Source organism: Diospyros lotus, chromosome 4 (genome assembly GCF_014633365.1).
Source record: "Diospyros lotus cultivar Yz01 chromosome 4, ASM1463336v1, whole genome shotgun sequence".
In the NCBI taxonomy this organism is placed as follows: Eukaryota; Viridiplantae; Streptophyta; class Magnoliopsida; order Ericales; family Ebenaceae; genus Diospyros; species Diospyros lotus.
Window position 1 is genome coordinate 16,149,896 of NC_068341.1, and position 25,808 is coordinate 16,175,703.

Here is a 25,808-nt window from a genome sequence, read left to right on the forward strand (position 1 = left end):
GATGTTAAAACTGCATTTTTGCATGGTGACCTTGATGAACACATTTTATGGTTCAACCTACTGGTTATGTTGTTTCATATAAATATGATCATGTCTGTTTGTTGAAAAAATCTTTGTATGGCTTAAAACAGGCCCCAAGACAATGGTATAAAAAATTTGACAATTCTGTTCTAGGGGTTAGTTTTGTTAGAAGTCAATATGACAATTGCTTTTACTTTATGCTCTCTGATATTCTTATTTATCTACTGTTGTATGTAGATGATATCCTGCTAATTAGGAAGTCTAAGTCAAAAATTAAGGAGTTAAAATCAATGCTAAACACAATCTTTGATATGAAAGACTTAGGCCCTGCTAAGAAAAATATTAGGAATGAAAATTGAGAGGAATAGAAGCAATAATAGCCTCAAAATACATCAGCATGATTATTTGGTAAAGGCTGTTTATAAATTTGGAATGCAAAATTGTAAAACTGTTACAGTTCCCTTTGTTGGACATTTTATTTTATCTAAATCTCAGTGTCCCACATCCAATTCTGAAATTGTAGAAATGGAAAATGTCCCTAATGCAAATGTAATTGGAACAATTATGTACTCAATGATAAGTATCAGGCCCGACCTTGCATATTCAATTTCCTTACTCAATCGATTCATGTCAAATCCTGGGAAACTTCATTGGGATGCTTTAAAACATTTGCTTAGGTACATAAATGGTTCTACAGGTATTGGTTTAAATTTTAAGAAAAGGTTTGATACTCTTAATATTGTTGGGTATGTTGACTCTAATTTTGCAGGGGATAGAGATTCCAGAAAATCCACCACTGCCTTTTGATTAGTGGTTAACTTTGTAAAAATTCTGTTATAATTTCACCCTTCTTTTGATCTTAAAATTGGTTTAAATTAGATATTAATACATATTTTATGGTTATATGTAAGTTTAAATTGAAAAATGAATGAAATGAAGATCTAAAGTAAAATTTAATAATAATAATACATATATAAATATATATAATACATATACATCAATACATGCGTGCATGTAATATATATATAATATAATCTAATATATATGTGCCATGCGTAATACATATATATATCATATATAATCTATTAATAACACTCAATTTCTTGCTTGCAGGCATGAAGAAGGTGGGCATGGAGATTTAAATTGGATTGAAGAATGAAGAATTCAAACTCAGTCCATGAAGAATTAAATCCCAGCGCATGCCCATTAAATTGAAAGCCCAAGGGTCAACGCATGTTTAAGGCCCAACTTAAGCAACCCATGGAAGACATCATTTGGAGAATGCCCAAGTATTTTTTTTTCCTAATAAAGGCCCAAGCATTTTTAATCCTAATAAAGATCAAAAACCCAATTGTAGAAATTTATTTTTTTTATTTTTAAATATTTATTTTATGAGTGCTTTATTAGGTGTATTTTTTAGCTAAAATTCATTTAACTTTAGGTGTCTATTATAGCTAAAATACATTTAACTTTAAGTGTGTGAGTGCCCATTAGATATAATTATGTCTAGTTGAATAATTGAAATTGTGTGGTTTGTATTGCATCTTGTGGGCTATAAATAGCTCACTTGATTACACTTGTAAGGGGATTATTATTCTTGAATTAAAATTTAGTTATTTTCTTAGAATTCTCTATTTGAGAATTGTTTTTGTTCTCTCTTATTTTTTCTATTGTTTTCTCTTATGATCTTACTTTCTTTCTTTCTTCTCTTGAATTCTTATGTCATTTATTGTTACTTTATTATCCACCGCCTAAATGGCCAGTTAATTTCTGCCTTTAAATTTATACAATTTTAATTCCTATCATTTAAATTATCCACCACCTAAATGACCGATTAATTTTTTCTATTTTAATTCATGTCATTTAAATTCTATTATTTAAATTACGCTATTTAAATTCTTGTTAATTAACTTTCAAAAGGAGATGAGTAGCTAAATCCAATCTTGGGTTAAGGTAAGGACAGTGTCCAACGCCAATGATTCCCAAATAAAACTGTGCTTTAAATGAGTGACATTAATTTAAATTTCAGTATGAGTATGTATTAATTATTGAGAAATCACTAAGTTTGGATTAGAGCTTAAGCCAAACTTAGAGCTTTCATACCATGCATGGGAGTTACTAGAACTGGAAACGCTATCATACTAAAACCCGGATGATTAATTTAGTTGTTTTGTGTATTAATTACAATTGAATTTATGATAGTTGCTTAAATTAGAATCTCGCATATCATGTATGCAGATTGCTTAAACTAGAACTATCATCATCTCTAATTACATTTAATAACAAACCCTCATATCTGAAATTAAATTAATGTTGTTAATCTTATATGCTAAAAATTGGGAATCAACGGGTTGGTGATGAAATTGTCTTAACTTAAGTGTTATCCAATTTCATATCCTCACATTTAGCGTTTATTTCAACTTCTGCCTTACTCTATTTTCTAGTATCTATTATCTAAAAATCCATAAAAAAATCTTGTTACCAATTCATCTAAATGCATGTGCATGTGTGTGACATTCTTTTTTTCTTTTGCCATAAATAAATTTCTCAGTGGACGACCTGGACTCATCCAGAAAATATAAATTTAAATTTGGACTACAACTGCACTCATACACTGATGAGTATAAACCTTTCACCAAAGTAAAAAATATATATATAAAAGTTTTACTGTGTTTTTTTTTATTGCGTTTTAATTGCAGGGTGAGAGTGCAGCTAAATTTTGGCACCGTTGCTGGGGAGATTGAGGAAAAAATAAAAAGAAAAAATTTTGTAATTAAAACACAAAATTTATGGTTATATGCAATTAAATTCCCTGGTAACGGCGCCAAAATTTGGCTGCACTCTCACCCTACAATTAAAACTCAATAAAAAAATACAGTAAAATGTTTATATATATTTTTTTTATTTTGGTGAGAGGTTTATACTCTTCAGTGTATGAGTGCAGTTGTAGTCCAAATTTAAATTTATATTTTCTGGATGAGTCCAGGTCGTCCACTGAGAGATTTATTTATGGCAAAAGAAAAAGAATAAGAATGTCACATACTCGCACACGCATTTGGATAAATTGGCAACAAGATTTTTTTATTGATTTTTTAGATAACAGATACTTGGAAATAAAGCAAGACATAAGTTGAAATAAACGCTATATGTGAAGATATGAAATTGGATAACACTTGAGTTAAGACAATTTCAACACCAACCCGTTGATTCCCAATTTTTAGCAAAAAAGATTAGCAACATTAATTTAATTTCAGATATGAGGGTTTGTTATTAAATGCAATTAAAGATGATGATCATTCTAGTTTAAGCAATCCACATACATGATATACGGGATTCTAGTTTAAGCAACTACTATAAATTCGATTGCAATTAATACACAAAATAATTAAATTAATCATTTGGGTTTGGGTATGATAGCGTTTCCAATTCTAGTAACTCTCATATATGGCATGGAAGCTCTAAGTTAAGCTTACGTTCAAATCCAAACCTAGTGATTTTTCAATAATTAATACACACTCATACTTAAAATTAAATTAATGTCACTCATTTAAAGTGCAACTTTCTTTGGGAATCATTGGCGTTGGACATTGTCCCTGCCTTAACCCAAGATTGGATTTAGCTGCTCATCTCTATTTGAAAGTTAATTAATAAGAATTTAAATGGTGTAATTTAAATAATAGAATTTAAATGACAGGAATTAAAATAGCAAAAATTAACCAGCCATTTAGGCAGTGGATAATTTAAATGACAGGATAAATTACAGAAATTTAAAGGCATAAATTAACCGACCATTTAGGCAGTGGATAATAAAGTAACAATAAATGACATAAGAATTCAAGAGAAGAAAGAAAGAAAGTAAGTAAGATCACAAGAAAAAACAATAAAGAAAAGAAGAGAGAATAAGAGCAATTCTCAAAGAGAAAATTTAAGAAAACAACTAAGTTTTGATTCAAGAATAATAATTCTCTTACAAATGCAACCAAGTGAGCTATTTATAGCCCACAAGATGCAATACAAACCACACAATTTCAATTATTCAACTAGACATAATTATATCTAATGGGCATTCACAAACTAAAAGTTAAATGGATTTTAGCTAAAAAATACACATAATAAAGCACTCATAAAATAAATATTTAAAAATAAAAAAAATAATTGGGTTTTTGACCTTCATTAGGATTAAAAATGCTTGGGACTTTATTCGAAAAAAAAAATGCTTGGGCCTTCTCCAAATGATGTCTTCCATGGGTTGCTCAAGTTGAGCCTTAAACATGCGCTGGCCCTTGGGCCTTCAATTTAATGGGCATACATTGGGCTTTAATTCTTTATGGGCTGGGTTTGAATTCTTCATTCTTCAATCCAATTTGAGTCTCCAAGCCCACCTTTTTCATGCCTGTAAGCAAGCAATTGAGTGTTATTAATAGATTATATATTATATATATATGTATTACGCATGGCACATATATATATATTAGATTATATTATATATATATTACATGCACGCATGTATTGATGTATATGTATTATATATATTTATATATGTATTATTATTATATTATTATTATTATTATTATTATTTTTAAATTTCACTTTAGAACTTCATTTCATTCATTTTTCAATTTAAACTTGCATATAACCATAAAATATGTATTAATATCTAATTTAAGCCAATTTTAAGATCAAAAGAATGGTGTAATTATAACAGAATTTTTACAAAATTAACCACTAATCACTTTTTATTTTACCTTGGGTGGAAATTGTATCAACTGGAAATCTCAGCTACAGCCACTTGTTGCCATGTCCTCTACTAAGGCGGAGTACGTGGCTGTAACTAATGCCTTCAGGGAAGCCATATGGTTTCAAGGTATTCTTAAGGAAATTCACTTGCTTCAAAGCAAAGTGGTGGTTTTCTCGGATAGCCAAAATGCCATCCATTTGTCCAAAAATTCAGTGTATCATGATCGAACCAAACATGTGGATGTGAAATATCATTATGTAAGGGAAATGATAGCCAATGGAACTATGGGTATCTAGAAAGTTTTTACAGCCAACAATTCTACTGACATGGGCACCAAGGTATTGACTACAACCAAGTTCAAGCATTGCTTGAACATGTTGCATATCAATAATGGCTAATTCCTCAGCCATCCTAAGCAGTGAGGGTGAGAATTGTAGCATGCTGCACTCATATGACAGATCTGGTTTCCTAGTTATTTGATGCTTCAAGGTGGAGTTTGTTGTTTTAATGAACCATCAAATGATGCCAAAAAGATGGGGGGTCACTTGGCAACTGTGGGCTTCCCTTTGGGCGCCCACTGGATAGCCACTTTGTCAGCCTCTTTTTGGCCTAAGCCCAAGCCCTTTAATTTTGTCTCTTAGCCTGATGCAGATCGGGTTGCATGATGACATCTGAGCCGTTGTTGTTGCCTTTATACTTTGCCATCACAACCGTCTAGTTGCCTTATTTATCGCACGGCCTCAAGGTTGGTGAAGGCATCGGGAGTCAAAGAAATAGAGGGGGTGGCCGAGACTTGTTCATTTTGTTAGGGTTTATTCTCTCTCTCTCTGTAAATGCTCTATACAGTCTTCATCCTCCTTTCATACTTTTGTGTTCTCTGGTTCGTTTAAGGTAAGTTCTTAACCTGTATTAAGTTGTTTTTGAGCGTTGTTTAGAGAACCAGGGTTGTCCAGATTGTTCTAGTTTGTATGGGTGTAATCGAATTTATTCATATAATGCTGTGAACTCTTCTTATCGGATCTCAAGTGGACGTAGCCCCTATTTGGGGTGAACCACTATAAATCTCTTACCTTTTGTTGCGTTTTTGTTTTTAATATCTGTTGTGTTTGGTTTATATGTTTTTATACTCTCGGTCGTCTTTGTTTATTCAGTAGTGTGTGATTTTGGCTTGAGTGAGTGTTTGCTATTCCTTGTTATTTGTAACACATACTTTCTTGGATAACCCAGATCTACTAGAGAAAATAAAAGAAAATGAGTTTGATATAAATTTTGCCTCTTTTTTGTATAAACCATCATCACTTTTTTAAATCAAAGAGGTTTCTATTCTTTAGCAACATTTCATCGATTTGATTCACAGCTTAGGAAACTTTTAGAACCCATAAATTTCTGGATGTGTTCAATTTGACCGATCACTGGTTCACTGTGAATTTGTAATGTAAAATAAGTTGAAGTTGGTTTAATTTTTTGCTTGATGGATCTGATGCATATCCATTGTCGATGTTGAAAATTTTCATGTAAATCGTGTACTTCCCTCATTAATTTATGTAATTATAACATCTTTTTCTTTGTGATTTTCTATGTGCAAAAATCTGCACTCAGTTATATTCTTCAAGACAAGTGTGTGAGAAGAAATCTGGTTGGTTTTCTTTACAAGCCCCTGTTTGCTAGATTTCGGGAAACTATAACTTTGTTTTCAAGTTGTGGGCTCCTACACCTCCATGGTTTCAATTAAAGCTGATTATCTACTTTTGTTTGTTTTTTAAGGATTCGCAATACTTATATTGTACTGCTCTACTATTTTTAGATCATTAACTAGAGATATGGATGAGAACATGTTCAAGTACTAGTTATCTCATTTATTAGAAGCCTCATTTATTAGAGCATTCACGTTAACTGAGATGTTTGTTTTTTGAAGGATTAATTTTAATAAAGTTGAGTCTTTATTAAAATGAGAACATGCGTTCCTTGTGGAATAATTGGAGGTCCTTATTGAATAGAAAATATATCAAGTCGCTACAATAGTGTACAAGACATTCTAAAAAAAAAAAAAAAACCATTGAGATCCAAGATCAAGAAGATTGGGAATGGCTTGTAAGAAATCATTTTCAAGCTTCATCCTTTAAGGTAAACAGTCTCAATTTTTTTTTGTAATTCTACTTCTAATTTTTTAAGGAGTAGCATTTCTATATCATTGATATACTTTATGTTGTTATTAAATTCTCTAAATTTGGATAGGAAAAAAGTGAAAGAAATTCAAAAAATAGAAAGTAGCCATGCATGCCCCATAGGACCGAAAGCTAACCAATGCGAGAGATTGCATACCAAATGATACTATAACATATACCTTTAACAATTTTCTTACTTTATACATATCAATAGTTTTGTTAGATAGCGGTTACTCTAAACTTTTCATTTTATTTAGGGAGGCAAAAATGATCATGAATCCAATTTAGCAGAAATGTGCTTTTCAACTAGGAAGAAAGGTGAGAAGTTGGTGGAGCCGGAAGAACAATAAACATATGTAAGTTAAATAGTTAGTGACACTTGCTTTAATTTTCTTGTTCAATTTTTCACACCCAATTATATTTAATGTGTATTAAATTATACCATGACCATGTTTTGTAGGATCAACTTGTTCAAACCATCCAATCGAATCCTGAAATGTCAAATCTTGAAATCATTGAGACTTGTTTTGGCCCCCAAGTCCAGAATCATGTTCTTTTGTATGGTGGCAAGGTGAGACCTAAAGAATTAAAACTTGCGTCTTCAAGCAAGAATGAACTGGAAGAAGAGAACAATATGCTTAAAGACCGAGTGAAAGCTCTAGAAGATGCATTTAAGGAATTTATGCAATTTAGGAGTCAAGATCAACCTTCTACATCTTAATTTACTCAGGTAATATATAATTCTTTATTACTAAATTTGGACATGGCTTTTTTTTTTTTACCCAATTTGGTGAATATTAATGTTGGCCATAGTTTCTTACTATGGCCAACATTATCTTTATCCATGATCGTCTTAGTTTCTACATCTTAGATATCTAAATTAATAGTTTATTGGAATGACTTTACTTTCAAGTCTCACCATAATATCATTGATAGGTCTATTTTCACTAAACTTATATTTCATATATTCGGCTTTCTACTGTCCCAACTTGAGGTCTTTAAATTCTTAGTTTAGATTGTTGATGTAATCCACTTATAATTGATAAAAGTTTCAAATTCATCTTCATAAATCCTAACACAAATTGTTGTCCAATGATTAAATATTACATAGGGTATGTCTTTAATAAACAACTGTTAGGAAATTAAATTATAGGATTCCTTTAAAGATTTTGTTGTAGGTTTTTTTTTCATGCCTATAAACATCATATATAAATAATTCTGTTTACCCCCCGACCTTTTTTTAGATTTTTGCAAGTATAGCTTCTGTTGTTGACTTATCGGGCATGAAATTAAATTAGTGGAGTAGAAATCTTTATTTTCCTTTTTAAACTAAGAGAAATTTAGAATTGCCATGAATGCAAAAAATGGGTGGTTGTATAAAGTAGAAAACCAGAAGCAACAAATTTCTAACATATGCATAAAGTAGAATGCACATTTGACATACATATAGTTATTTGACATACATGCATAAAGTAGAAAATCATACTTTATGCATAAAGTAAACGGGAACTATATGCATAAAGTAGAAAACTAGAAGCAGTGTAAAGACAACAAAATTGCACATTTGACATACATATAGTTATTCACACATAGAGAATAGGAAAATGCCATCTTCATGAAAAAGCCTTCACTTGTAGAATTCAAAGACAATAAGACATATTGGAGTGGCTCACCATCATGGAATTTTAGATGCTCGTAAGCTCAATCTAGTTCTTCAGAAGTACATAATATTGTTCATAGTGTGTTCTTTGAGGTTGTTGTAGCCTGTGAATGTGATTCTCGTTCAGATGCCAACATTGTATTCATACTTTTGCTGGCGGGCATTTCATGGTTGTGCTTTCCCTCATATGTTGTGATAAATGTTGTTGGATCATTCGAGGCACTTTCAACATGCATGCACGCATTGGATGTCGCATTTGCGCATATATCGTAGATTCTACATGGCCATGGTTATCAAATTCTCTATTTAATGGCATGCATACATGCCATAAGAAAGAATAAGAAACATAGTGAGTTTAAATGAAACAAAAATACTATTCGATTTCAACTTCTTAATAATTGTAGTGTTAGTAGTCCTATATATAAAGACAAGAATAATGATGCTATATACAATGTTAGCTTGTGCTTGTAGGATGCATATTTAGCATGTCACATAGGCATACGTGTTGAATACATTTACAGCATCTATTTTGGAATGTCCATGCTTAATGGCTATTGGTTGCAGAAATGGCAGTTGAGGAATTTTTCTTCACTGTGCCTCCCTTATTGCTGTAAAATTACGGCTGGAAGACTCTCATTCTTCTATGCACCGGCCTTTTTTATATATAAAAATAACCACTTCAAATTGCCCTTCAATTTGTTGCAAATTACTAGCCAGGGGACCGTATTTTTCATTGTACGCGAATTTCCCTAGGCTAGGCCTTTAATTTTTTCATTCAATTTGGGGTTGCACATGTGGGCTTGATTAAAAAATTGATTTCGGTCTCCAAGACTATTGCTTCCCTGCATATTCAATTCCAATCTTTAATTACATGTGGGACTCCAAGTTCACTTCCTTTGATTTGGACTTCACGCATGGCTGCCAAAATTGAGTATATGTATTTTAATGTATTATATGTATATGTGTGTCATGCATGAATATATGTGTTGAATATATATGTATCATAATATATATTATATTTATTTTTTATTATTTTATGTTGGGTCATAGGACTAATGATCTTATAGAAGATATGGTTATGGATAAAGATAATTCACAAATTATAATTCTTATAGGTGGCCCATTCCATAGAACTAAGGCTTAGTGTTTTTGTTAATCTACATCTCAATCAACTCTATATTTAAGGGTTTCTATGTTTTGGTACATTTTAGTGATTGTATGTTATGTAGTTTGTGATGGAGATGTTTTGGGATTTGTTAATTCTATTTCTAACATTTTATAAAGAAAACATGAACACTTCTTTGACTCTAATTTCATGTTTTATTTCTTTTTTTGTAGATCAATAAGACAACAAGACTCTAAAGGATGTAACTGTTGTCTTAGAGTACATGAATAGATTTATGACTATATATAGTGTTTTGTTGTACATTTTTGAATAGTATATATGATTGTTAAAGTGTTACTTTTAGTTGAATATCTTTTTTGGTGTACATTTTTTAATAGTATATACAATTGTCAAAGTGTTATTTTTAGTTGAACATATTTTTTGGTGTAATTTGTTGGCAATTAACACTTATATATATACTACTTTTGGTGTGTAAATGTTAATGGATAATGATTACTTTGGTGTTATTTGAATGACATGTTTAATTTTATGAGTTTTATTCTAATTTGATATGGATAATGATATATAGGTTTGGTGATTTATATCAAAACAGGATGTTTTTGTCATTGATGACTAGCAATTGTTTTCACATATACTATTAAGAACAATAAAAAAAAAATTAACAATAGGAATCATACCGTCGCTAATTGTTCACATTATTAACGAGATGAAATATTGTCGTTATCGGTTTGTGTTTTGATAACTAAAAAGTCATTTTTAATGATAGGAATCATACGGTCACTAATTATTTAGACTATTAACGACGGAAAATATTATCTTTATTGGGTTATAATTTGGTAGTTAATAATTATTTTTAATGATAGGAATCATACGATCACTAATACAATTAACGACGGGTTTATCATTCCCGTCGTTAAAGACTTTTATCCTCGGAGGTAATAACGACGACAGGAAAATTCCCATCGTTACAACTTTTTAATGACTGGAAATCAACTTTCAACAACTGATTTTTCCGTCGTTAAAACCCATTTTTCTTGTAGTGAGTGTTGAGCTACATGACCCAATTAGAGGCAAACTTGTAGCATTGCTTTGTGAGTTTGCTAATTTGTTTGCATGGTTATCCCAAGACATGCTAAGAATCTATCCATGCATTATCACACATATGTTAAGTGTCAATCAAGCACACTGCCTAGTGAAGCTAAAGAAGAAGTAGTTTACTCTTAAACGAGGAAAGGCCATAAAGGCAAAAGTGAATAATTTACTTGTTGCTCGGTACATTGACTCCACAAATCTCTATAAGGCATGCCCAAAGATTACCTACTACTGATGATTGATAAGATGATGGCATGCAAACTTATGAGCTTTTTGGATGTTTTTCAATGATATCATATCCTACTACATTTTAAGGACTAAGAAAAAACATCATTTGTAATGAACAAAACCACTTATCATCGCTAATAAACCTTTGACAAGTTGAAGCATTACTCAATTCTCTACTAGTCCTTAGTAAATCGTATCTGGATAAGCCACTCTTCATCTACCTTATAATAGATAACAAGGCTATTAGCTCCATATTAGTGATAGAAGAATACCAATAACAAAAACCTGTTTACTATGCAAGTAAGGTATTGATTGACTAACGTTGAAACCAAATACTCACTCTTGGGGAAACTAGCATATGCCCTCGTGATCATGTTAGCTAGGAAGTTGAAGCACTATCTCCAGACGAACTCCAACATCATTGTTTAATAGCTATTTGGCTAGTATGAAGTAAGAGAGGTAAGTATTGCTCGTTATCTAAGCCTCATAATAGAGCTTGAAATGGATTTAGCTCATCCGACATCATGTATATTCTCACTCTAAGAACATGCTTGTCGATGCCTTGTCGAATGTGGCATCCTTATCCTATCTAACTACATCTAAGGCAATCCTTATTGAGTTCTTACCTAAAAAAAGCATTGAAAAGGCAACTGAGGTGTAATGACCCAAATTCAGTTATGCAATGTTTTATCATGCCTTGAGGTTGAGTTGGTTATCCTTCATGTGTAGTATGTTATTTTTGGTGATTATTCTCTAAGTGTTATGTCTAATCTTGGAGTATCCGAATGTATATAATGTTATATTTGAATAAGAGCAAGGATATCCGGATGTGAGTGAGGTATTCAAATATAGGAGTGAGATATCCAAATATGGCTTGTGGTATTTGGATATGGTGTAAGTTTTGTGCCATGGTATCTGAATATGTGTGATATATTCGGATGGGGTGTTTCTTTGGTGAGGTATCCGAATAAGCATGGGGTTATTGGGATATCCTCTTGGGAAGAAGGCATGGTATCCGAATACCAGGTATTCGGATACCCTTAAGCATATTTGTGTCTCATATTCGGATAGCCATGTTAAGGTATTCGGATACTCCTCCATTGGAATGGCATGTATCCGAATACAAGGTCATGTATTCGGATACCCTATGCTTCATATATTCGGTTGCCCCTTTGCTAATTTGTGCAATGTATTATACCCCCTTGAGCATGCTTGTGTCATATATTCGAATAGGAAGCACGGTATTCGGATATCCCTCTTGGTTTTTGCTTTCTTGTATTCGAATGGTTGTCCATATATCCGGATTTGCTCTTTCATTTTCGGATAGCGCCTAGTGTATTTGGATAAACTTTTTTGTAAACGAGTTCCCAAGACATTTTCTTGACCTAGATTCTAATTTTCAGGTAGTGGTGGATGACTTTTCATCCAATCTTGCCATGTGTCCATACCCACTCTTTTTTGTCTCTTATCTATATAATTAGAGGGAATATTGAGAAATGAGGTATTGACAGAGAGTTCGGCTGAGAGCAGGAAGGAGAAGAAGAAAGCAAGAGAAGAAAAGGAAGAAGAATGAGAGGTTCGACTAGGTAGCTTCTAAGTTTTGGTTATTTTTCATTTCAGGCAAGCTCCTTACCCTTCGTATTTCTATAACACTCGATATTCAGTTTGTGAGAGATTCTGCGACTCTTAAGAACAGTTTATTTTCCTTATTATTGAGCTACAGATGGTATATTTTGAGGATTAGAGGCATGTTATTATTAGTATCCTTCATTTTTTGTTGAATCCTTGCCAGTTGGTGGGTTTTTTCTTATGAACGTGGAATGGCTCGTTTTCCTCTTCTATTTGTTGTTGGAATGAAGCTAGGATATTGTATGGGCTAGATCTCTTGGGTAATGTAGGCTTGTGGTTGGGGCCGAGAGTATGCATGTGGTCTTTATAATTTATTTTTAGTATTTTTATCATGTCAAATGCATGTGGGGGCTTGGTGTAATGCCCCGCCTCTTCAGGGCGTAATATTTATATATGCTAGGATTTTTTTTTTATACATAATCCATATCAAAATCCTCAACATAATCATATAAGAAGAACACTCCCAAAATAGAACTAAGGAAATGAAATACTTAAACATAAGTAGAAGCAAGATCAGAACCTTATGAAATCTCGAAAATCATAACATACATGAGTTCGTACATATTGTTCGTCCAACATAATATTATAATGACAGTTAAAACCATATGACAACAGATATAAACTAAATACAAAATCATCTAATTATCTAGTCTTGGCCCTGGCATAGGACCCACAAAACCTCCATCATACTCATGCCTCGACCACCCATTTGCCCTTCCGACTGCTAGTCTCGCTTGGAACGTGGAATATTCTAGGGATAGATGTCCAATATTAGAAGATAAATCTTCTAAAAGAGGGTTAAAATAATAATGAATGAGTGATGCATGGACATGAACAAACATATGCCCTAGTGTAACTTCCTTGTCCCACCAGCCCAGCATGGAACCCTAGGCAGTAATCTCGACCTGCTTACGGGATACGCCTAACGTTATTCCATCAATTTTTTTTGGAGAATTTCGGCTACACTATCAGGGCAACATTCCATCCCAACACAAGTATCGATATGTCAATAATATCATGTCGAATAAAATATCACGAATAATGATGCAACAACACATGCATAGATATGATAAAATGCTTATATAACTTAGTTACTTTCGTGACTATCATGCTCAACATAGGCAATCATATCATATATAAGCTTTTGGAAAAAAATCACTCACATTTTAAACTAGATTTGTAACACTTTGAAAAGCATGCACTGTCTCGGTTTGCATGCTAAGCCTCAAAAGTCACACAATCACTCAATCTTGAGCCACAAAGCACCCTATTCATTATATTTATTTAAATAAATATCAAACCCTATTTTTTTCACAATTTCTTTCTATTTGTCTCTAATTTTTCTTCTCTAATATTCTAGAATAAATATCTACTCAATTATTTTCTCAAATATTTTTTCACTAAAAACCTAAAATATTTTTCTAAGAATTTTTAAAAAAATTTCAAAAATTACCTGTGCCCCACGCGTTTCGCGTGAAAATGAGAGTGAGACTGGTGCGTAAGCTTCACTCGCCGGTAGTCTTCTCTGGCACCGGTACACTGGTGATGCTAGTTCTTCTTCCCATCTTTCTCTACACACTCAGTCGATCCTAGTGGCATGATTTGCTGCTTGAAAGAAGCACCGGAAGTACCCCAACCAGGGATTTGAAGGCTCAGCCGACACACTTGCCTTATTTTCTGGCGACCCCTCGAATCCCACTCAAACTTACACCATTGCTCACCAAAACTTCTAAAATCCCTCTACAACTCTCAAGGATCAAAATCCCCTTAATCTCTGCGTTTAATTAAACCCAAAATGAGAGAATTTTGATCTTGAAAAATAAGAAACCCTTGACCTCTTCGGTCTTCTTTTATACTCAAAATCAACTCTCCAAACGATCACTCTTGTGCAAACCAAGGTCATTAACACATTTACCTACCCCATATCTATCTAAAACCCTCAAAAACAACCCCCAAAACCCGGTTATAGTGGCCCAATTTTTTGACCACTTTTTGGCCAAGTTTTCAGCCATGTTCCCAATGATATGGTCGGTTTATCGGCCAAGAAAGGGTCTAAGCCTGGCCCTAAGGCCCCTCAGACCATTCCCTCCACCAATCTTGGCTGAAATCAAGGATGGGCGACAACTTGGTCGACCATGGCTATCAAGCTTTTGCAAAAATTCCACTACAGCCCCCTCTCAATTTTTGAAATTTCATTTGGCACCCCTCTAAGTAACCCCTTGAGTTTCCAAAAATTTCATGATGACCTATATATTCTAAACTTATCATTTGACCCCCGAAGATTCAGAAATGACGTCATTTCGACCTCCCTCAAGCAATTTTAAGAAATTACACTTTGACCCAAAATTATGCTTTGATTGCGAAACCCCCTTGTTTCATCTCGAAACTACTTAAGGGTTATTCTTTATGTACTATTTGACTTCGTTGAAGGTTTCCTTGACTTTTTGGGAGCCTCTTACGTTAATTCGATTTTTCAGCCTGAACCGAAATTATACCGAAAACTATTTATGATCTGATTTCTTCCAATGTTAAAAATAATTCCTCAAGATGTTCGTCGACCCCATACCATTTTTCCTAGGTATCTAAGCCCTAGAGTATACCCTGCAGTCAATTCGGTTAATGGCTTTTTAGATACTAATCTTTCATGAAACTTATGTTTTTTCTCAAATTAACCATTCCTGAGGCAACCCAAACTTTCTGGGTGTTACACCTAGGAATTATGTATTTGGGGGTTGCATGTGACTTGCGTGCTTGACCACAAGCATACTAGGCTATTTTAATACCTAGGTTAGCTAGACACGAGCACTACATCATATGTAATTTCCTATATGGGCAAGTAGAGCTTGATACATGGTTTTATGGGGGTTATGTATCAAATTTATGTTCATTATCCCACTGCATCCTATATGTGCATTTGCATGGTTTCTGGTGCTGTGTAGGTGTGTGCAATTGTTTTTCGGATGGTTATATCATACCGAGATTTTCGGACGTGGTTAGCATGCTGAGATTTTTGGACTGATATTTTGTGTCGAAGTTTGATTTTTAGGTTTCGGATGTTACTTATATTGCCTTTCAGAGCAATGACAGGTTTGTGATAAGGACTTGGGTGCCGTGTCTCTTATGTGGGCCTCAAGGACCAGTATGTGCATATTTTATTATGCGGCGTTTTTATATATCTGTAATGTGATTCATGGACATGTGAAGAATGATTATTGCACGTGGGGTGCAGATTAGTCTTTTGCTTCCATACTCTTGTCAGTCTTTCATTTCTTATATGCTTACTAAGTCTTAAGACTTACTCTTACTTCTCTTCATTCCAGGTAAAGGCAAATCTAAGTATGGGGGTGAGGCTAACAGTCCTTGAGTTATCCCGATAGGTGGTGTACAGGGCAGTCTTAGCATATCCTATTTGGTTTGAATCTTGTGGTGTTCTACCATGGATGTTTAGCTTTTGGAGTGCTTGGCACGATTTTGAGTGTGTGTGTATATATATATATACCAAGTAACTTTGTGGACCGGTTATTTTTGGTATGCATGCCTAGGATGTGTGTTACGCTTCCATTGTCGTTTCTTCTGTATGAGTACATGCAATCCTAGTTGAGCATGCATGGCAGGTCAATGTGGCTCATTTTCTATTTCTTTTCCCTTCTGGGCTCTTGCTCGGGTTCTTCATCTTGGCTGGGGTATCCGAGTAGGAGTTCCACATGAGACTTTATGGGTAATATTATTTCACATCTCACTTATGGGCAATTGCTTGAAAATTTGTAAAAGGCTTAGGCTACGTTCTCTTTGTTTTTCAATTTTCAGTTTTGAGTTTTGAATTCATTTTCAGTTTTCTGTTTTGATAGTCTATTTTTAGAAAATTGAAAATGCATTCTCTTTGTCATTTTGAAAAACTATTTCTCAAAACAAAAAATTATAAAACGCGTTCTCTTTGAAATTTTGAAAATAATTTTTTAATAATATTTTATTCAATAAATTTGATTATTCAATAAATTAGAAATATTTAATGTTAATATATTATTAAAAAAATATATACATTTTAAAGTTAATGAATTTTGTAATATTTTTTTCCATTCCAATAATAAAATATGAATAAATAAATAAATAAATGTGTTTTGACTTTAGACTTTGTTTTAAATGAAAACACTCAAAATAATTTTTTATTGTTTTGAGTTTTCTTTATAAATTTTTTTTTCAAAAATGCATATTTAAAAACAGTAAAAAGAATGCGTTTTCATTATTTTAGAAAATCAAAAAGTAAAATGACTTGAAAACAACAAAGAGAACGCAACATTAGGCTTTGAAGCAACAAGCAATGAAGTTTGTTTTTTGGGCCCAACTTGTATAAGAAATCATTCATCTAGGATCTACATTGGTGCGCTCGCTCTTTTAAGACTAACTATTTCCTAAGAAAGATTCGCAAAGGTATTTGCAGTAGCAATATAGGGGTTCGATCATTCTCTTAGAAGACCTTTAGGCAAGGGTATTATCGGTCTACTATGCATTAGGATATTAAGCAGTTGTTACAAACTTGTTAAGAAATTGTTGCGAACTTGTGAGAGATGTCAAAAGACAACTAACCTCTTGCATGATCCAACAACTACCATGACCTAGCTTGCTCATCTTTGTCTTTTTGCCTACTAAGGGATCAACGTACTTAGGCTTTTTTAGTAATATGTCAATGTAAGTCCATCATTTCAACCCTTGAGCACTTCACTAAGTGGGTTGAAGTTGAACATATGGCAATTATTACTACTCGAAAAGTCAAGCATTTTTTTGTGAAAAACATTTGGTATGTCGATACCATGTCCCCCAATCTTGATATCAGATAATGGTGAGTACTTTTGTGATCACTCAATATGAGACTGATGCGCCAAGCTTAATATCACACAACATTTCACCTTGATTAGCCACCCTAAGCTAATAGTCAAATAGAGATAATAAATCACATGTTGCTGCAAGGTTTGTTAGATTGGGTCAAAGGTGTATGGGGTAATTGGGTTGATGAATTACCCAGCATTTTATGATCGTATTGTATGACCCTTTGAATGACAATGAGGAAACCCCTTTCAACTTATACTATGGATTAAAAGTTATTACATCAATGGAGATTGTGATCCCTATTTTTCGAGCAGAGCACCTGTTTGGGAAGGTAATTAAGTAGAAGTAAACGATTTATAATCAGTTAATTGCTTAGTACTATAATTCTCATGTCCAAGCTTGTTGTTTTCTAGCTAGAGATCTTGTTTTGTGTCAAGTAATATTAGCAACCCTGAGGGACTAAGCAGAGTTAAACCCAAACTAAGAATAACCCTACTAGTTGAAGCACGCAACCTAGGGGTGTATAAATTTGAAGACTTGGAAGGTCAACCTATCATTCGCACTTGGAATGTACAAAATCTAAGAAAATTTTACTAGTAGTCTGATGTACTCAGATGCTATTTTTTGATGCTATGCTCAACATGCTTTTGATTCATTGTTTTGTATTCTTTATATTTCATCTTATCTACTTAGAAGATAAAGGGACCTCCTTTAATCGATTAACCCAAAAATTCTATTAAGTAGGGTGTTCATAAAGTTAACAAGACAATTTACTTAATCGATCAAACTCATAAATTTGAGCCATCCAAAAAGAGTTGTTGAAGAAATTATGTTTTCTACATTGGATGATCTTCCAAGTAGAGCAAATGGAAATTCTCGATTGCATGGGTGCTTAAAGACTTGAGAAGGCAGTTTGATCAACTAGTCAAACTCAACACTTCTAAGTCATCTAAAAGGGTTGTTGGAATTCCTAAGTTTCCCCCTTTGGTTGATCATTGAGAAAGAGGAAATTGAAAATCTATATAGCTATAAAGTATTTTACCGAGTAACAAAAACTTAAAAGGTAGAAACATTGTAAGTGATAAAGTAAGCAAAGACAAGTACCAAATTAAATATATGTAAAAAAAGTCTTTATTCGATTCATTCAATGAGGAAAAGTTTTATAAAATGAGGAGATCAACTAAGAAAACAAGAAATCCTATATCTATAAAGTCTTCTCTACATGTTAGCTCCATCTTTTTCTCACTCCTCCCCATACCCCACAAGGGCCCCTTTCTCTATGAGGGTCCCAACCTCCTCGGTGACTTAGTCATGGCCAAGCTTCTCCTTGGTTGCTGATGTAGCTTTTATAGCATATTGTTGCATCTCTCGAGCTACATTTTTTACCAAGCACAACTTGTTGAGATCAAAGTCCAATAAGGTTTTGGAGACCCCTTCCCTTTGTTCGGTGAACCCCATTTTCCAAACCAATTACAACTTGGCTTGAGGAAAATCTTGAGCTTCTCTTATAGCTCAGCTCGTTCTTTCTTAAGGGTAAGGACCCTGCTAGCCTCAGACTTGCCTCATAGCTAGACCTCGTTTTGTTCCATCTCTTTCATCTTCAAATATTGTTGTGAGTCAAGCTTAATTACCTTTTAGGAATTTAGCACAAGCTTGTTGAAGTGAATAGGCAAAAAAGAAAGTGATGCCTTGTAATGAAAAAATAGTGTCTAGACATTAATTATCTAGCCTAATCAATAATGGAGGCCGAGAAGATTTCACTTAAAAAACATACCTGAGTAAAATTATTACACAATATGGCCTTGATGGTCTTTAGGGTTAGGTTAATAGCAGTTTATTGGTCAATAGTGTTAGACAACCTTTGCTTGCACGACACTACACACCCAACAAGGGGATGAAATAGGTGTTTAAAGAATATTTTTATGAAGAGTGTTTTTGAAAAACAATGAGTAGTATGAATGTTGGAAATTTTGTATTTGAATTGCAATGTAATGAAAAGTTTTGAGAAAATGTAAAAGCACAAGAGACAAAGATAATTTTAGAGTGGTTCAGCTATCCCAGTCTACATCTATTATTCTAGCTTTCAACTAAAGATTTTCAAATTCACTATAAATGATTTGAATAAATACAACCACAAACAATCCATGCTAGCCTTCTAGCACACCTGCTAGGAAACTACAAGATACAGGATTAAAGAAATAAGATATGCAACTCATAACAACATAAACCTTTCTGAAATTTTTTCAACACCAAGACTGAAAAAAAATACAAAGAATAAACCAAGCCTTGTGACAGAGAAAAGTAATATAAACAATGTAAGCCAAATGAAATAATGAGTTTTTGAAAACTGAAATTTTCAACACATTTTCCTTCTCAAATATCTTGTTCTCTCTTATTGAACTTCAAACAATTTGGTATTTATAGATTTTGACCTCTCTTCATTTAATATAATTGTTGGAAGTCAAACTTGCAATTTTCAAACTGCAAAAAAGTAGTTGTTAATGATTTTTTTAACAGAAATAGTTAAAAGTTTTAGTAGACAATTGACAATTTATTTCAAAATTTTAAAACATCAATCAATAATTTTTTTTCTGGTTTAAAAATCCGTTGACTATTTAGTCATGAAATATTGATCCAAAAGGTATGCACTAAATCAATTGACTTATTTTAGAAAATAGTCGACAGTTCTAAAAGACCAGTTAACAGACTCAAAAGAAGTTGACAATTCTAAAAAGCTAGTCGATAGACATATATAAAATAAGTCAATAGTTTTTTATTGGATTCAAAATTTAAATTACTTTTCTTCTATTTTAGAGCATTAACAATATTTCATAATCCCCATCATTTAATTGATTTAAAGTGCAAGATCATAACCATTTTTACAAATTCAAAATTGTAAATAGTTCAATAGTTTAAAACCTTAAAGTCCAAAACCTTTAACTTCAAAACACTTAAGTGTGTTTGATTGCACACATTTACCATGAAAAATATATAATTATTACACATTTTCTATGGAAAACAATCAAATACTCTTAATTTTTCTATAAAAAAATATGTATGGTACAAGCATTTAAAGCTTCTTTCCATGGAATTCATTTTTCAAGGGGGTGGGGTGGTTTTTGTTTTCTAGGCAATATTACCTAGAATTAAATTCTAGGTAATGCAATCAAACACACCTTTATTTTAAAGTCATTTAAGCAACACTTATTAAAGTTTTGTGTTAAAATACTCATAATCAAAATTAATCAAACCAAGAAGTAAGGGTTGGTAGCTATAAACTTGTCATTGATCACATTGTCCTCTTGTATACTTCAGCATGAGACATGGATGAGCGCCAGGGTTTGCTAAGGTTTAGAGGTGTTCGAGCCCCAAAAAAGTATCTCAACTTAGATGTTGACAATACTTTATGAAAGGTTGGTGAGTCCAAGCAAGTTTGACTTTGGATTTGCAAAGGGTACATTTTTTTTTTAAGGGGAGTTATCTTGGAAGTTGAACATGTGGGAGTAGTCTTTTTCTTTGGAAAAGTCACTATTCCCTCATCTATCCCCCTTTCTATCAAGCACACCAACAATCATTATTAGAATTTTCCTGTTAAGCCTTTGAAGTATCCTATATCCACACCTTGTGTACCATTTCTTTTGAAGAAAGCAAATGGCATTATAGAAAGTTAGTACCAAGTAAAAATAACTTCATAAAATAAAAGAAGGAAAAAGGTTAACAAACCTTCTAATCTCTTTTTGAGGTCAGATCAAGGACCCAGTGTGAGGAAACCTAGGGTCAAGGCTCGTTCAAAATCACTCTAAGGGCACTAACATGCTCTAGCTTGATTAGGGTCACCATGCTCTTCATTTTAGACTTGGTTAGCCTAATTTTTGGAGCACAAATCTTTCTCACAAACCACTTGATCAAAAAGGGAAACCACTTCCCTTTTCGTCCACTTGTTGTATGAAGAAGTACATTTCCTTCCACTTCTTGATTGAAGAAGGGTTATCAACGATGAACTTCTTCTGAAGTATAACCATAAAAGTGTACCAGTCTCGCTCTTATCAAAAGTCGACACCCTAAACATTCTTAAGAATAATTGAGTATGAGGAATAATGGATTTTACTAGGCAACATTGGTGGAAAGTGATCGATTTTTCCACCCATGTGGTTCAACATGGGAGGGGCTCAAAACAAAGAATTTGAAAGTGGTGGTGAAAAGTAGGTTAAAAGAAAATGCAAGCCCACCTCCAAGGCATGCTTGTATATAACGTAACTATTGGTTGGCACTTAGTAAGCTAAGGAATGAGGTATTTGAAACCTTTGATAGGGAGATTAAACTTCCTAACTAGAGATTCAATTTCTTCACTATCAAGTATCGAGTAGTCCTCAATCATATCATTAGGAAAGTCCTCAAACTCATCCACCTCCTTAAGCTTTTTAGCCCCATGCTTGACAAGATGAGAAGAAACCTTAGGCCATGTTCTTTTTATTGTTTTCAGATCATTTTTAGTTTTTAGTTTTTTAAAATAATGAAAACATGTTTACTTTAATATTTTTGAAAACAAGAAAAAAAATTGTAAAGAAAACTCAAAATAACAAAAAGTCGTTTTGACTATTTTCATTACAAATATGCTCAATTTTCAAAACGCGAAAAAAGTTACAGACAAAAAGAACGAGTTTTTAGCAATTTCAAAACAAACACTCAAAATACAAAAATGAAAATAAATTCAAAAGTAAAAATTAAAAACGGAAATACGAAAAGAACAGCCCCTTAGTTTCCTCCATGATTTCTACTTGAGGCCTTTTTAAAGGCCTATCACTTGTTGACTCTCTGCTACTATTATTAGAACTGTTTCTTGAGTTTAACCTCTCAAATGCTCGAATCTCTTTTGAGCCTACATTAACACTAAACTCTCAGTATTGGGAATTTGTAGAAGAAAAAATATCTATATAAAAAGAGATGTGATGCTAGTTGGATAACCAGACACAATGAATCAAGCATTGACTACCGAGAAGGAGGCATCGAACATTAGCTCTTTCTTTTAACAATGGATTTACAAGCAAATAAAATGAAGTAAGGAAGAGGATATGAGAATTTATAATCTGAGAAAGAATGCCAATCAATGCATATCTCACTCGTCTTTCCCTAGATTGATGACAAGGCACAATCTAGATGTTCATCTTAATCTCCTTTGGGAAGAAAACACAAGTTATAGGAAGAGAAATAGGCAAAAGAACTTATACTTGTAGCACCCCACCACTTGATCTCTAGTAGTCTAGCTTAAAAAGTGGGGGCAAGTGATGAATTATTTATAAATCCACCTTATACTATAATTATTTATAAATCCACCTTTGATACTCTTTTCCTCCAAAGGAGTAGATCATCACATGCCACGTGTCTCATTAATCACAACATGCCACTTGCCTTATTTGTCTTTTATGTCACCTAAAGAAGCAATTTACACCCAAAATATCCTATTTTATAACTTGAAAATCTCGAAAATGATAACTATAAAGGATTTAACTCGACAATTTTGAGAAATGATTGTGTCAAGAATCTTGCTGAATCATTGGAGGTTCAACCTGTTGAGAAATCACCTGTGTAAACCAACACACAACCAACACCTACGGCAGTACCAACGATCCAAGAAATCTGAATGGAACGAAACATAAACGCAAACACAACGCACGCACACAAGAACAGAAAATAAACAACGCATATACATGTTCGAATTCGAATAAATCCTACTCACAACAAAGGCTCCGTCTCTAGTCAATCCACTAGAAATATATATGCATATTTACATAGGATTACAACGAGAGAAACAAGACAATAGAAACAAGAACTTCCTCTCGATCTCACGATCACTCAAGAACAATATACATCAATCAGAATACAACACTCACAATACATTAAACAAATCTCACTCATTCAACCTTACCGAATGACGTGTCTCAAATCTGATTCAATTGCTGCGATCTTCTTCACCGATCGACCGCCTTCATGCGTTTTGTTCTTCTCGAGTTCTTCTTCGTTCTTGCTAGATCTCTCCCTCTCTCTGCGTTGCGCTATTAGAGTTTCTGGAGTGCGTTGGTGTGCAAGAGAAAAGCCAACCCCCTTGAACAAATTTCCCCCAATCTCATTCATATATATATGCGGGCCAAGGGACAAGGCTGGGATTAAAGGGTTTCACAATAAACTTAGGCTTGGGCTTAAAACACCACTGGCCCAACCCAACTCTTGATCACAAACCCAACACAACCTATATAAAGGTAATGTCTTGGCTCTCTTAACACTTTTCTAACCTACACAAAAGTATTTGTCTTTAACTCCTTATTGAGTACTAATTTAACCGTAAAAGGCTATTCCGAGGGGTAAAAATCTCGCCAATTGTAAAAATTTGACACTTACCGTGCTTGATGATACTTCCTATCAACCCGTTTGGAAATGGAAGTGAAACTTGATTACATAATGCTATGCTCTCTCGACCATGTATAGGAAGGATTATTGGCCGCCGCTTGTGAAGTGTATGTTTTTTACCTTCGTTTTAAAAGTTCTGGTGATTTTTTTTTTTTTTTTTTTTTTTTTTTGGGGGGGGGGGTTATGTGGCTTACGGGTTGGGGTTGTTTCAAAGTCTCTCTCACATTAATGGCGAGCAGATTATAAGATGCATTGTAATTGATAGGTTGAGAGAGTAAATATTGAAATTGAAGTGCCCACCTAGTCTACAAATCAATTTGGTAAAGCTGTAAATGGATGGATGGTGGTGCGGAGGCAGCGTTTGCTGGGGGTGGTGGTTACTGCTTAATGATTGAGTGGCTCTCCGTCTGTTTATTCGCAAAATATAAGGGGGATGGGGGGGAAAGTGACGAGGCTGTTTGCAGCTACCGACTACCGTAACACCCTTTAAAAGAGACAAAATCCAGCTTTCCTCACTGGATAAACACAGCTGGCCAAAAATATTAAAAATAATGACAAAACCTACCACGCCCACCGTGGGGCTCGAACCCACGACCACAAGGTTAAGAGCCTTGCGCTCTACCAACTGAGCTAGACGGGCTATGTCTATCTCCTTTCATATTAAATATATGGAGGTTTTCTATTGTTTGATCTCAACGGACTCTTTTTTCATTAACCAACACCACCACCAGGAACGGGTTTTGATCTTTGCCCGACGCAGACGTGGTCCTGCCACATTAGACCAACAGTGCCCCTGCCCTCACCATTCCCCCCCAATTTGGCCCACTCACTTATATGAAATTTTTTTGGGTACATATTGCTATAATATATTTTAATATCATAATTTTATTTAATAAGCAATATTGTAAATAAATTATAATTTAAAAATATTTTATAAAGGAATATATATTTAAATAATAATTTATAAATTAATACTATTATATATAAATTAAATATTGTATATAATTGTTGTAGATTAATTATAATTATCTCGATTATAATTATAATTATTTTTTAATAATTATAATGTAACTATAATTAATAATTTATTTATTTTTTTAACGATAATAAAATTTAAACCCATTTCATGTTTTTCTAACCGTGTTTGTTAGACAGGGATGTGAAATGTGACTGAATTGACTAAATTATTTAAATCGAATAAATAATATTTTTTTTTTTAAATTGAACTGAACCAATCAAATAATTACTCAAACCATATAGACCCAAAAAAATTTTAAAAAAATGAAAAATCATTTTTTTTTTTTTTTTTTAATTTTTCAATCTATCTAATTTGAGCATTTATTCAATCAGATTGATTCTATTTTAGAAAAAAATCAATTTATTGAGTTTGAATAATTGAATTGATTCAAAACATGAAATGGGTACAAATTATATTATTACAATTAAAAAAGTAAATAATTGGTTAGTTATAATTATAATTATAATTATTAAAAAATAACTATAAAATTGAACTATAACTATAATCCAGGTAAACATAATCAATCTACAATAATTACATATAATATTTAATTTTTATATATATAATAGTATTAATTTATAAATTATTATTTAAATATATATTCTTTTATAAAATATTTTTAAATTATAATTTATTTACAACATTGCTCAATAAATAAAATTATAATATTAAAATATATTATAACAATATTTATCAAAAAAACTTCATAAGGGAGTAGGGTAATTTAGGAGGTTGTTGCCGATAATGCCGCATCAACATCGACCAACATAATTGTTGTTTGACACAAACAAGAGATCTCCACGACCACCAACAATCAATGTAATGTATATTTATTTATTTGGACAAAAATTGGGGGGCCTCATCTTCAACCGCCTCCTTGGTAATACTCTCAAGCATAGGAG

The 25,808-nt window shown here is 33.0% G+C and overlaps 1 non-coding gene across 1 annotated transcript; it reads right to left on the reverse strand.

Annotated features, from left to right (window-relative positions):
• Window positions 1-24,455: 24,455 nt before the first annotated feature.
• On the reverse strand, window positions 24,456-24,528 carry TRNAK-CUU (transfer RNA lysine (anticodon CUU)). The gene has a single exon. It is a non-coding gene; the product is annotated as a tRNA-Lys (tRNA).
• Between the last annotated feature and the right edge of the window lie 1,280 nt (window positions 24,529-25,808).